The sequence below is a fragment of the Euprymna scolopes genome, chromosome 45 (genome assembly GCF_053919585.1).
Source record: "Euprymna scolopes isolate OS-2025 chromosome 45, ASM5391958v1, whole genome shotgun sequence".
NCBI lineage: Eukaryota > Metazoa > Mollusca > Cephalopoda > Sepiida > Sepiolidae > Euprymna > Euprymna scolopes.
The window spans coordinates 52,197,360-52,211,134 of record NC_136526.1 but is presented as its reverse complement, the minus strand read 5'-3'; the positions used below and the strand labels follow the sequence as shown (position 1 = coordinate 52,211,134).

The 13,775-nt window shown below is 31.6% G+C and overlaps 1 protein-coding gene across 2 annotated transcripts in view; it reads right to left on the bottom strand.

Annotated features, from left to right (window-relative positions):
* The window catches only part of LOC145269628 (uncharacterized), a 28,180-nt gene extending 14,871 nt beyond the window's left edge, over positions 1–13,309 (bottom strand). The window contains exon 1 of one of the 2 annotated variants that reach the window (XM_080125346.1): positions 13,090–13,309. The gene's annotated coding sequence lies outside the window, so the exon portion shown is untranslated. The remainder of the gene's footprint in view (positions 1–13,089) is intronic. The other variant, XM_080125347.1, reaches the window with a different exon arrangement.
* Positions 13,310–13,775: the final 466 nt, after the last annotated feature.

Here is a 13,775-nt window from a genome sequence, read left to right as displayed (position 1 = left end):
GCAATCATTTTTGTTAGGTTCCAGTGTAGTACATTATTTTTTTGCTGCAATCATTTTTGTTAGGTTCCAGTGTAGTACATTATTTTTTTGCTGCAATCATTTTTGTTAGGTTCCAGTGTAGTACATTATTTTTTGCTGCAATCATTTTTGTAAGGTTCCAGTGTAGTACATTATTTTTTGCTGCAATCATTTTTGTAAGGTTCCAGTGTAGTACATTATTTTTTGCTGCAATCATTTTTGTTAGGTTCAAGTGTAGTACATTATTTTTTTGCTGCAATCATTTTTGTTAGGTTCCAGTGTAGTACATTATTTTTTTGCTGCAATCATTTTTGTTAGGTTCCAGTGTAGTACATTATTTTTTTGCTGCAATCATTTTTGTTAGGTTCAAGTGTAGTACATTATTTTTTGCTGCAATCATTTTTGTTAGGTTCAAGTGTAGTACATTATTTTTTGCTGCAATCATTTTTGTTAGGTTCAAGTGTAGTACATTATTTTTTGCTGCAATCATTTTTGTTAGGTTCCAGTGTAGTACATTATTTTTTGCTGCAATCATTTTTGTTAGGTTCAAGTGTAGTACATTATTTTTTTTGCTGCAATCATTTTTGTTAGGTTCAAGTGTAGTACATTATTTTTTTTGCTGCAATCATTTTTGTTAGGTTCAAGTGTAGTACATTATTTTTTTGCTGCAATCATTTTTGTTAGGTTCAAGTGTAGTACATTATTTTTTGCTGCAATCATTTTTGTTAGGTTCCAGTGTAGTACATTATTTTTTGCTGCAATCATTTTTGTTAGGTTCAAGTGTAGTACATTATTTTTTGCTGCAATCATTTTTGTTAGGTTCCAGTGTAGTACATTATTTTTTGCTGCAATCATTTTTGTTAGGTTCCAGTGTAGTACATTATTTTTTGCTGCAATCATTTTTGTTAGGTTCAAGTGTAGTACATTATTTTTTTTGCTGCAATCATTTTTGTTAGGTTCAAGTGTAGTACATTATTTTTTTTGCTGCAATCATTTTTGTTAGGTTCAAGTGTAGTACATTATTTTTTTGCTGCAATCATTTTTGTTAGGTTCAAGTGTAGTACATTATTTTTTGCTGCAATCATTTTTGTTAGGTTCCAGTGTAGTACATTATTTTTTGCTGCAATCATTTTTGTTAGGTTCAAGTGTAGTACATTATTTTTTTGCTGCAATCATTTTTGTTAGGTTCAAGTGTAGTACATTATTTTTTGCTGCAATCATTTTTGTTAGGTTCCAGTGTAGTACATTATTTTTTTGCTGCAATCATTTTTGTTAGGTTCCAGTGTAGTACATTATTTTTTTGCTGCAATCATTTTTGTTAGGTTCCAGTGTAGTACATTATTTTTTGCTGCAATCATTTTTGTAAGGTTCCAGTGTAGTACATTATTTTTTGCTGCAATCATTTTTGTAAGGTTCCAGTGTAGTACATTATTTTTTGCTGCAATCATTTTTGTTAGGTTCAAGTGTAGTACATTATTTTTTTGCTGCAATCATTTTTGTTAGGTTCCAGTGTAGTACATTATTTTTTTGCTGCAATCATTTTTGTTAGGTTCCAGTGTAGTACATTATTTTTTTGCTGCAATCATTTTTGTTAGGTTCAAGTGTAGTACATTATTTTTTGCTGCAATCATTTTTGTTAGGTTCAAGTGTAGTACATTATTTTTTGCTGCAATCATTTTTGTAAGGTTCCAGTGTAGTACATTATTTTTTGCTGCAATCATTTTTGTAAGGTTCCAGTGTAGTACATTATTTTTTGCTGCAATCATTTTTGTAAGGTTCCAGTGTAGTACATTATTTTTTGCTGCAATCATTTTTGTAAGGTTCCAGTGTAGTACATTATTTTTTGCTGCAATCATTTTTGTAAGGTTCCAGTGTAGTACATTATTTTTTGCTGCAATCATTTTTGTAAGGTTCCAGTGTAGTACATTATTTTTTGCTGCAATCATTTTTGTAAGGTTCCAGTGTAGTACATTATTTTTTGCTGCAATCATTTTTGTAAGGTTCCAGTGTAGTACATTATTTTTTGCTGCAATCATTTTTGTAAGGTTCCAGTGTAGTACATTATTTTTTGCTGCAATCATTTTTGTAAGGTTCCAGTGTAGTACATTATTTTTTGCTGCAATCATTTTTGTAAGGTTCCAGTGTAGTACATTATTTTTTGCTGCAATCATTTTTGTAAGGTTCCAGTGTAGTACATTATTTTTTGCTGCAATCATTTTTGTAAGGTTCCAGTGTAGTACATTATTTTTTGCTGCAATCATTTTTGTAAGGTTCCAGTGTAGTACATTATTTTTTGCTGCAATCATTTTTGTAAGGTTCCAGTGTAGTACATTATTTTTTGCTGCAATCATTTTTGTAAGGTTCCAGTGTAGTACATTATTTTTTGCTGCAATCATTTTTGTAAGGTTCCAGTGTAGTACATTATTTTTTGCTGCAATCATTTTTGTAAGGTTCCAGTGTAGTACATTATTTTTTGCTGCAATCATTTTTGTAAGGTTCCAGTGTAGTACATTATTTTTTGCTGCAATCATTTTTGTAAGGTTCCAGTGTAGTACATTATTTTTTGCTGCAATCATTTTTGTAAGGTTCCAGTGTAGTACATTATTTTTTGCTGCAATCATTTTTGTAAGGTTCCAGTGTAGTACATTATTTTTTGCTGCAATCATTTTTGTAAGGTTCCAGTGTAGTACATTATTTTTTGCTGCAATCATTTTTGTAAGGTTCCAGTGTAGTACATTATTTTTTTGCTGCAATCATTTTTGTAAGGTTCCAGTGTAGTACATTATTTTTTGCTGCAATCATTTTTGTAAGGTTCCAGTGTAGTACATTATTTTTTGCTGCAATCATTTTTGTAAGGTTCCAGTATAGTACATTATTTTTTGCTGCAATCATTTTTGTAAGGTTCCAGTGTAGTACATTATTTTTTGCTGCAATCATTTTTGTAAGGTTCCAGTGTAGTACATTATTTTTTTGCTGCAATCATTTTTACAGTTCTAACGATGACAGTATCAGATATACACAGTTGGACTCAGGAATCTGGGTGAAATTTGAATCACGATTCTTATGCAATTACAACTGAAGGAATAATAAGCAATAAGATTATTTCGAAATCTAGATAATTATCTATTGTTCAAAAATTCTTTAACATTAAAGCTTTCTGTTTTCTATGAAGGTCAGAAAATCAGGGTAATGATTTTGACGATTTTGACTAAAAATATATGCGATTCCTATTTTCTGAAATATATTTGTAAAATAATAAACCAATTAATTTCGGTCTTACATAAAAAAAGTGATGAGAAGTTTTGATTTCTCATTAATGAAATTGTTTTTTATGAAATTCTAATTCTCTTTATATATTTTTAACATTAAAATATCAAATCGTTCGTGTTTTACCTTCATATAGATAGAAATCAATCATATTATGGTAAAATTTATATTATGAAAATCGAATATATGAATAGAAATCAATTACAGAAAAATATGATTGAAAATCGAATCATCTAAAATCATGTTTAAATTATTCTCTATTTAAGTGAAAAATCATTGAATTACGTGAAAACAAAAAAAAATGTTCTGTTTTTGTTACAATGTACTTAGATGGACGGCCATTTTGGAAATGGCAGGTGAAGTATGTAGAATGAAATGTAAGTTACCTTTCTATCCGCAACAAACATGTCCGAGGCTGCATGTTGTGATTTGCGCCAACCAGCCACTGGCCTGCGATGGCAAACAAAACTCAGAATTATTGTTACTAGCACTGGTACTAGTAGTAGTAGCGGTGGTGGTGATAATTCCGTGATTCATTCACGTATGTCGCAATATCCTCTTAAACCTGCACGCCATTGTGCTCCAGAAAATATCGATAACTTTTGACAATCTTATATACTTTTACAGTGCATCACAATCTGTACGTGCCCCCTATTCCGCGAAATGTAAATCTATGCTGATTAAGAAAATCTTAGCTATATTTAGCGGATGCAAGTAGTTTTCGATATATAAAGCCTGTATTATGCACTATATATATCACTGGCTGCCAGATTAGTACGCACAGGCAAGAATCCAATCTAATTATATCCGACCGACACTGCCATCCTCTAACTACTTTCTTGGTTCATAGTATTTGCACATGGGGATCTTGACACTAACTATCAAAGTTAAATTTGTAGCAAATATTTTGACAGTCACCCTCAATACTAAAATTGGTTGTCTATTCTGAAAGCTGTTCTTAACATGGAAATGTTGCCAGTGACCACACCGAAAGCCGTTCTTAACATGGTGTTGGATAACAACAGCAACAACCATACTTAAAATTTTTCTACGAGACAAGGGGCATGCTTTCACCGGGTAACACCGGTTAGTGGGTCCTGCTAGTATAAGAATAAATATGAAATCTGTGTTAATCAAAATATATTTAAGCATATTTTATGACCAGGCAATTCCGGGCGCCCTGCTAGTCGTATCTAAATAAATGTTGACAGATTTGAATATTTTTGTTTTAGTACCCAATTAACCTATGCGGCATAATGGCAAGACCTGGTTCCAATTCTCGGTCAAGTCATACCAATGACTAAGAAATGATACTTGATGATCCTTTGCTAAAAATTCAGCATTATAAAGTGAAGATCAAGGGTAAGTGGAAATCCAATTTTCTCTCATTGATTATACTTACATTTTATGTTGTGATAAATCTGAGAAAAAAAGGAAACAATGTTGATTTTTGATTAAAACAATATTTTACAAGAATGTTTTTACGTTTTCATAAATTCTTGTACTTTGCAATCAGAAATTAGAGTGAAAATATAGTGAAATCTTGTGAACGAAGATTTTAATCAAGCCTGTGTGGAATTCTTTTTATATTTTAATCAACTGTTAATAAATTAGATAGTAAATCTAATACTAAGCTTACATCTAAATAAACAAATGTGATAAATGGTATTCTTAAAATGCAAAGGATTGTTTGGATATTAGTTATCAGATCAAAAATTATCCAATGTTGCCAACGCTTTGACTTCTTTTATCTTGTTTCAATAATTTGAACATGCGGCAAAAGCTGTGAAAATGAGGGCTTATCGTTCAAACGACCTAGGTGGGCGTGTGTTCTTTGGCATCGCTGCGAAGCTAGGATAGGAAAAGAATTCCAAGATGGCGCCGACGGCGTTTTGTAATGGAATGATCTTGGAAACTCTTGCAAAATCTCGTGCATATATGCAAATCAGTTGGTCTTCGACAACTATAAATTCAGGTCGTTTTGGAAGGCAGTGCGGGAGGAAAGAACGGCTGGTTGGTAATTGTGTACACTGGATCGTGTTGGTGGCGTGTCACTGTGTCTGTGTGTGTACTGATCGAACCGCTTTCCTGTCCCTTGCACATTGGACTTTGAATTGCTTTACATTGGACTTGCACATTGTACCTTGAATTGGTTTACATTGGACTTGCACATTGGACTTTGAATTTGTTTAGATTGGACTTCAACTTCAGAACAAATAGTAGAATTTATTTCATGTCAGAGGAGATAGAGTTTGAAAATATGAAGACAAACAGACAGACCAACATATAGTGATTTATATATTAGATTTCGATCAAAATTAAAACAAAGATTCTAGACATAAATATCAGTAGCATTATATGTTTGTTTTATTCTTCATGTGGGGGTAAGTGTTGTAAAACTGTTCTATTTAGGGAATTAATTTGATCATTAGACTTGTATGCCTCTTCATGTAATATGAAGTAAATTAAATATAGTTTCTGTGCTATGGCAAAAAAAAGAGCCAAATTCAAATCTAATCCAAATAATCTGCACACAAACTTATATCAGGAATAATTATGTAAAGATAGCAAGGACTTGAAACATAAAAAAACTTTTACAATGACCGGAATCATCATTAAATTAACTGGAAAAGTATGGCATGGTTTGCTTGAAGCATTGTTAAAGAATAAAAGTTATTTTTGAAGGCTTACAATGCGGGAATGTACTTATTCTAAATTTGATCTTTTTCTCATACACCAAGAATAAATAATTATAAGTTCTAAATATGTAAAAATCCAATGACAATTTCCCAATTTACTTCAAGAAAAATAAAAACAACAACAATTCGCTATAGAATTATACATTTGCTTGTTGAATTTCAAGCCTTGATAAGTGTACTTATTAATAACCCATCATCAGAAATAAATCGGGTAATAACTTCTTACACTTAGTCTGAGCGAGACAGAGTTAGCAAAAACAAAGAAAATAATCCAACTCTCAGAAAACCGAGCAAAATATGGCTGTCGAATCAACTTCTTAAATCTTTGGATTTAAAATCTAAACAAAACAGCTACTTTACAATTTACAGCCGAGAGAGAGGATTTATTTCTCCACTGATGATGGGTTATTACCCAAAAGGACCTTTGGAATAAATTCAAAATTACCTTTTATTTCATGTCATTTAACAATATAAATGCAAACACATCATAAAAATCATGTCAAAGTAAAAGTCAATCAACAACTGGTAAGTACAATAAAAATTTCGCCACTGGAATTGTTTGTCTGGAATTTCTACAAGAGTTGTTTGCTGTTGATTTTCTCCAGCATAAATGTTGATGAATGTTCTTCAAAATTTTGTTCTTACTTGATTCAGGATAACCTAATTATTCCTTGTTAGATCCTTTCATGGTTAACATATTTCCTTGGTTCTTCGTTCTTTTCATTATGGTAGTTTTGTGATCAACAAACTTTAAGGCTTGTTGCGTTTACAAAATGCTACTTTATTTTAATTCCATGAACAAGGCTTCTTTCTTAGAACTGCACGCCTGTGGAACTGCCTTCCGTTTTCCTGCTTTCCAGCTGACTAAAATATGGTTGTCTTCAAGTCCAATGTAAACAAGTTCTTGATAAGCCATTCCCCTTAAGTTAACAAATTTACTGAATTTCCATTACTGACAATTACTATATTGTCCAATTGATTACTGTACATTCTTTAACTCTTATCCTCGAGTGGCCCCTGGACCTTGATAAGGGGTGATGCCTGTGTAAAAAAAATATATAATCTATTTACATATATATATATATATATATATATACATGTACATCCTGTGTATCTACATATATACATTAATATATTTATATATATTAGTGCATTGACATGTGTATGTATGTGTAAAGTGTGCATTTATATGTATATACCCATGTATATATCTGTGTATATAACCATGTATATATTTGTGTATATACCCATGTATATATCTGTGTGTATATACACGTGTACATATAATTGTGCACAAAATAAAAATTTGAAAAGTAAAATAAAAATTTAAAAAATCAGTTTACTAAGAGAAACTTATGTTATATAGGCAGGTGTATGAATTTGTTCTATAATAACGTACAAGTTATATTATGTGTATACGCCATATCCTGTAGTTGATCGTCTAGTGTGTATATTTTAACATTTATGCAAGATCCTTTCATGGTTAACATATTTTCTTGGTTCTTGGTTCTTTTCATTCGAGTTTCATTTGGCCTTGTGGAATTTTTGTCATCGATAAACTTTAAGGCTCATTGGGTTTACAAAATGCTACTTTATTTTAATCAACCTCTTGCATAAATTAAGGGTAACTTTTGTCGATTTCTTGTTTGGGGGGGATTGTCACATAGGAATCCCTTTCGGATTTGAGGAAAGGTAAATTGCAAACCAATTAGTATATGGCTTATAGTAAGACTGGTCTTAATTTATTAGTAATTTGGTGGGTCCAATTATTTAGTTTGGCACAATCCAGACCAAACTTCAGCTCAGTAGTATTTAATAGCAAGTGTTAATGAACAAGAGCTTATGAAAAAAACGACGAAAAAAAAGCATGTGTATATATATATATATATATATATATATATATATATAAAATATATTTTAGTCATCGACATACAGACCTGTTTCGTTGTTTCACAACTCATCAGTGCCGCTAGACTAACACCTCTCCCAAGCCGAGGATCGAACCTAGAACCGTCGTGATGACAGTCGGCAGTCCTACCCCCTGACTACGGAATCGGTGGCCGAAATTAAACTGTCCGAACGTCTATTTAAATAAACATCCGTCCGCTACTCGTAGAGGGCTCAAACGTTTGTTTGTAAACAAATCGCGAGCTTCGCATTATTTCAGCTAAATTAAGTAGCGAGTAAGATAATTTACGAGAGTGCTCTACCGAAGAGGGGAGCTTTATAAAATATATTTTAGTCATATATATATATATATTGTCATCAACACACAGTACTGTTTCGTTGTATCACAACTCATCAGTGCGGCTAGACAAACACCTTTCCCCAGCCGTGGATTGAACCCACAATCGTCGCATAGACAGTCGGCAGCTCTCACCATTCGGCTCTTATAGAGTGTGTATTAAGTTCACACCCTCCCGTCACACAGTGCTCAAACCATCAGCTTGTTTACAAACAAATTAATAGTGGGCTTTGCTTAATTGCTTTTAAATATGCATCAGGTGAAAAAAGAGGGGGGGGTCTTTAATTGTCATCCACATAGTTATATACATGCATGTGTGTAATTATCTTTACTGTGAATGATTGAAAAATAGTTTTTACATCTGTTACACAGGGGTACATATATAAAGATGACAGGAGTTCACATAACGCGCACATATATAACGGGGCTCATAATACAGATGACGATTCTGATGGGAAGACATTTATATATATTACTTCACGACATCGACTGTGACAATTCCTGGGAACTTCATATTATTACTGACTGCATGATATTGATGCAACAGTTCTTATACACACATATAGGGAGGAGGAGGAGGAGGAGATACTTCACTTATGATGATATTACTATATATTACTATATATTACTTCACGACGAACAGACATTTTATGTTATATAGGCAGGTGTATGAATATGTTCTTTAACTACGTACAAGTTATATTATGTATATGTATATACTTCGTATCATTTAGTTGATTATTTAACATTTATGCAACAGTTCTAACAGGAAACGATTGATGTGGACGTATTAAACAAGTACAAAAAGTAATATAAATCTGTTTTCTTCACCTTTTTTTAATAAGTGTCAACAAAAGAAAAAAAATGGATGGTCACATTCAATGCTGCCAAGACTAAACTGTTTCCTTCAATAACTATAAGAAACCTTCTCTACCACCAATAGTAATGGCCAAAGACTCTTTATCTGAAAGTACATCTTTTGAACTCCTCGGCCTAACGTTCACAGGAAACATGAGTTGGAACAACTACATTGAAGACATTGCCAGGACCGCTGCGAAAAAGGTGGATTCTTTCTACCATGCTAGAAAGCTACTAACGCCCGAAAGTATCCTGTACCTCTATAAAGCCACCATTCGCCCATGTATAGAGCATTTTTGTCATGTTTGGGCCGGTGCATCTGCTACTGGTCTCTCACTCCTAGACAAGGTTCAAAAGAGAGTCGCCAACCTGATAGGTCCTGAACTGTCATCCAAGCTTCAGCCTCTGTCCCATCGACGAAATGTAGCATCCCTCTGCCTGTTTTACAAGTATTTTAACGGTGAATGCTCCAACGAACTGCAAGCACTTGTACCCCTTCTATTTAAATACCCCCAACAAACCCGACAAGCAACAAAATCCCACCTCTTCACAGTTGAGATCCCTAGATGCAAGAAAGCTTTCTACTCCAGTAGTTTATTCCCCAGAACTGCTAGACTTTGGAATTCCCTTCCGGGTTCCTGCTTCCCCAACTGTACTGACATGCAGAAGTTCAAGTGTAACGTGAATTGACGCCTTGCTGTCCAACTCCCCACATAATACCCTTGTAGCTTATGTCCCTAATAGTAGTCCCCTACACCAAAGTGGCAATGTGCCTTGTTTGGGGTGAAAATGTAATAAAAAAAAAAAAATTGTGCGCAAAAGAAAAATGTAAAAAGTAAAAAAAAATCAGTTTACTAAAAGACACTTCATGTTATATAAGCAGGTGCATGAATACGTTCTATAACGACATACAAGTTATATTACGACGTGTATGTATATACGTCATATCATTTAGTTCATCGTCAAGTGTGTATTATTTTATCATTTATGCAACAGTTCTAACAATATTCTATTACAATACATGCCGCAACCTCATTCATCACGTGATTCTTCAGTTCACTAACTTCCTTTTGGTAACCACCGTCAGGTCCATTTCTTTTTTAATTTTATCGTTTCGTATAAATAAAAAATGTTTTATTTTATATTTTAACATTTATGCAACAGTTCTAACCAGAAACGATTGATGTGGACATATCGAAACAGTTGTAGACAAACAGTTCTTCTTAACTGATGTAAATAACACAACACATACCTGAATTATTTACAAACATTTATTTTCATGATCCGGCCGGCATTTTCAGAGATTACAAGTGCTTACATCTTGGCTGCCTGAAATGACACCACTTCTTGTGTCATGGAGACCGACTCTTGAGTCATACGGCCCCTCTGATGTCCAGCTAATGACTGCCTAGAATCTCCCCGAATCTACATACATCATGTGTCTCATTATGTTTCATCATTACGTGTCTCAGACCAACAGCTGATGTCCCCAATCTAGTAATTTGTTTATGCAAACCCCAAAATAATGTTTACATCTATTTTCTATTTTCACATTCTTTTTGTAATTTATTATATTATATGTCAATCATTTTTTCCCCAATCTATTTGTTTATTTTTCTAATCATAGTAATTGATCCAGCGACCCGTCGTCACTTGAATCAATTAATAATAATAATAATAATAATAATAATAATAATAATAATAATAATAATGTTTTAACCCTTGGCCCTGCTTGCTACAGTAAACACAGATACTACACTATGATTGCAGTTCAAAGGGTCACAACATTACATTTATACATATTAAAAATGCTAAAAATACTGTACTTAAAATTGCGTAAAGTTTTTATTTTGTTGTGACGTTTGAAGTAATAACGATGGATGAGATTATCTAGGTATGTGCAAAATGAATGCCGATGCTCAAAATGTATAAACATTTTTACCCCTCCCTTTACCTTAAAAATTCACCAAAAATCAGGAAATTAACCAATTTTAATGACATTTTCAGTATTTATCAAATAATGATCGCGGAATATAATGAACTAATTATTTTTTTTATTTAACTCTTAGTGGAAATGTATTATTTTGTTTAAACAAAAAAAATCTTTACCAAAATTATGGTTTTCAGTAGTAAAAAAAAAAAATGAATGAATTTATGTTTGCTTTTTTTTTTAATAAAAATAAAGCATCGTAAATTATAACAATTACAGCCCCTCAAGTCTGTATTAATGAATTCGATATAACTAGAAGAAAAAATAATTTTTTGAACTAGCGATATTATTATTGAATGTAGCATTATTTATTTAACATTTTAACACAAAAAATTATAAAAGGTAAATAAAATTCTACTTTTTTTTTCAATTACAGATTTCGCATGATTTTTGTATGTAAGATTTTGATATTTTCCTTGTGAAACTTTCGGCATAACTTAATTTTTATATAATCTTGAACAATAATTTTTTAGAATTAATTTTAAAACAGGAACATAGAAAAATATTTAAATTAAAAAATGGTAAAAATGATACAAACGTTTAGGATAAAAATGTCCGGATGCACGTCGGGGGTGGGGGTGGGAGACTAGCACCCTCTCCCTCCTTTGTATTACATGACTCCATTTTTAGCCAGCCTTTTGACTAGCTGAAATTTTGGACTTCCATATTATTTGTGTTCACAAAATTTCTGTTTGTCGTGATTTTGCGAATAGCAGAATTCCTAGATTTTAAGCCTAATCACGCTATTTTTTGTACAAACCAGGTGTTTTTTTTTTAATTCTATATTTCAGGACTTTACTAATTATCTTTGAAATAGACCCAGAAAACTAATACTTATCTTTTAAAGGATTTTTACAATGAATTTATTTAACTTCAAAATTTAGTTGAATTTGGTAGTTTGCCGTGAAAACATTTTTCATAACTTTTTTTTTTTTACGTGTACAAATATATTTTCTTTTGAAAATTAACTTTAGTCTTTAATCTTTCAAATACAACCAAAAAGTAGTCGGAAACCCACCAAAAAATTTTATGATAAATCGGCTTTCAAAACAAGGTCTCCTCTATCTTTATTCGTCCATTTTTGCCCGCACCTAAGATTATCTGAATCACTCACATCTCGGAACCATTTTGTACATATCTTGGGTCCTTAGATTTAAATTTAAGCTATGTAATAACCAAACTACAAAGTTTTAATTGTCTCCAATACAAAAATAGTCCGCAGAGCAATCATATGTGTGTGTGTGCGAAAATTAAATTGCTGACGATTGTATAAAAATTACGGGTCTTCGTTTACAGAAGGTTAACTCGGGTTTGTATTACTGTACACATAGATTCGAAAAAGTTGTAAAAAAAGCAAATATATAACAAATAAATATTATCAAAAGCAAGATAAATTACTTTTCTACCAAACTGGATATATTTTTCGTGTTTTTATTCAATGTAACATGTTTATTCAGCTCGAAAAACATACAGTGTTTATCGATGTATTGGAAAATTCAAAATGGCGCCCGACACTCTCTTTAACATGGTAAGTTTGGGAAAAGGTGTTCTAAATAATAAACTAGATAAAATACTATTTAAAAAACACCGAATATATGTCAACTTATGTCACTCACTCACATATAATGAGCGAATTTCTAACAGTATTTTGTCTAGTTTATTATTTATAACATCTTTTCCTGAACTTACCGTGTTAAAGAGAGTGTCGGGCGCCATGTTGAATTTTCCAATACATAAACACTGTATGCTTTTCGAGCTGAATAAGCATGTTACATTGAATAAAAACAAAAAAATATATCCAGTTAGGTAGAAAAGTAACTTATCTTACCTTTGATAACATTTATTTGTTATATATTTGTTTTTTTGACAACTTTTTCGAATCTATGTGTACAGTAATACAAACCCGGTTAGCTCATGTTTATGACAAAAACAAAGGGAATCATAAATGGTTCAAACATGCCTAGGTTGTAACAAGGAATCCATAAAAGTAATTAAATTCAAGTAAGACTTACCTTCTGTTTGGCAACTTGTTTTTAAAAAAAAATAAACGATACACTTTTATCGGGTTAAAGATTAATTTTAAGATGGCGGCCGGAAAAGCAAGTTCGCAGAAATTAAAGCTCATCCAATTTAAATGCACCGTTACGAAATGCTCTTTTCGGCAAATGTGAAGTATAAAATTAATAATTAAGTTGTTGCGATATTTTCAAAGTTTAATGCGGGCAAAAAAAAAAAAAAAAAAAAAAAAAAAAGTATTGAAGAGGAAGAGCTAATAAATATTCATTTTGTCAAGTTTGACCAAGGTAAGCGTTATAGCTCAAAGTTGTTTTGTATTTTGCGGAAATGTAGGTCAACACACAAAAAGTGATGTTTTTCACTGAAATATATTTACAGAAATAATTAATGATGTAAATATTTTTATATGAATATAAAATAAATTCAATCAAATTAATGTTATTTAACATGAATATTTATTAACGAAAATTTGTTTGTGTCCCTAACATTAATAAAAGTCATAATAGATTACAGATTTTATATATATATATATATATATATATATATATATATATATATATATATATATATATATATATATATATATATATATTAATCTGTAATCAAAAAAATAATAAAACGCATATTTGCTCTACAACAGTAATCAGCACTTTCTTCAGTTTTTATTAATTACCATTTCTAA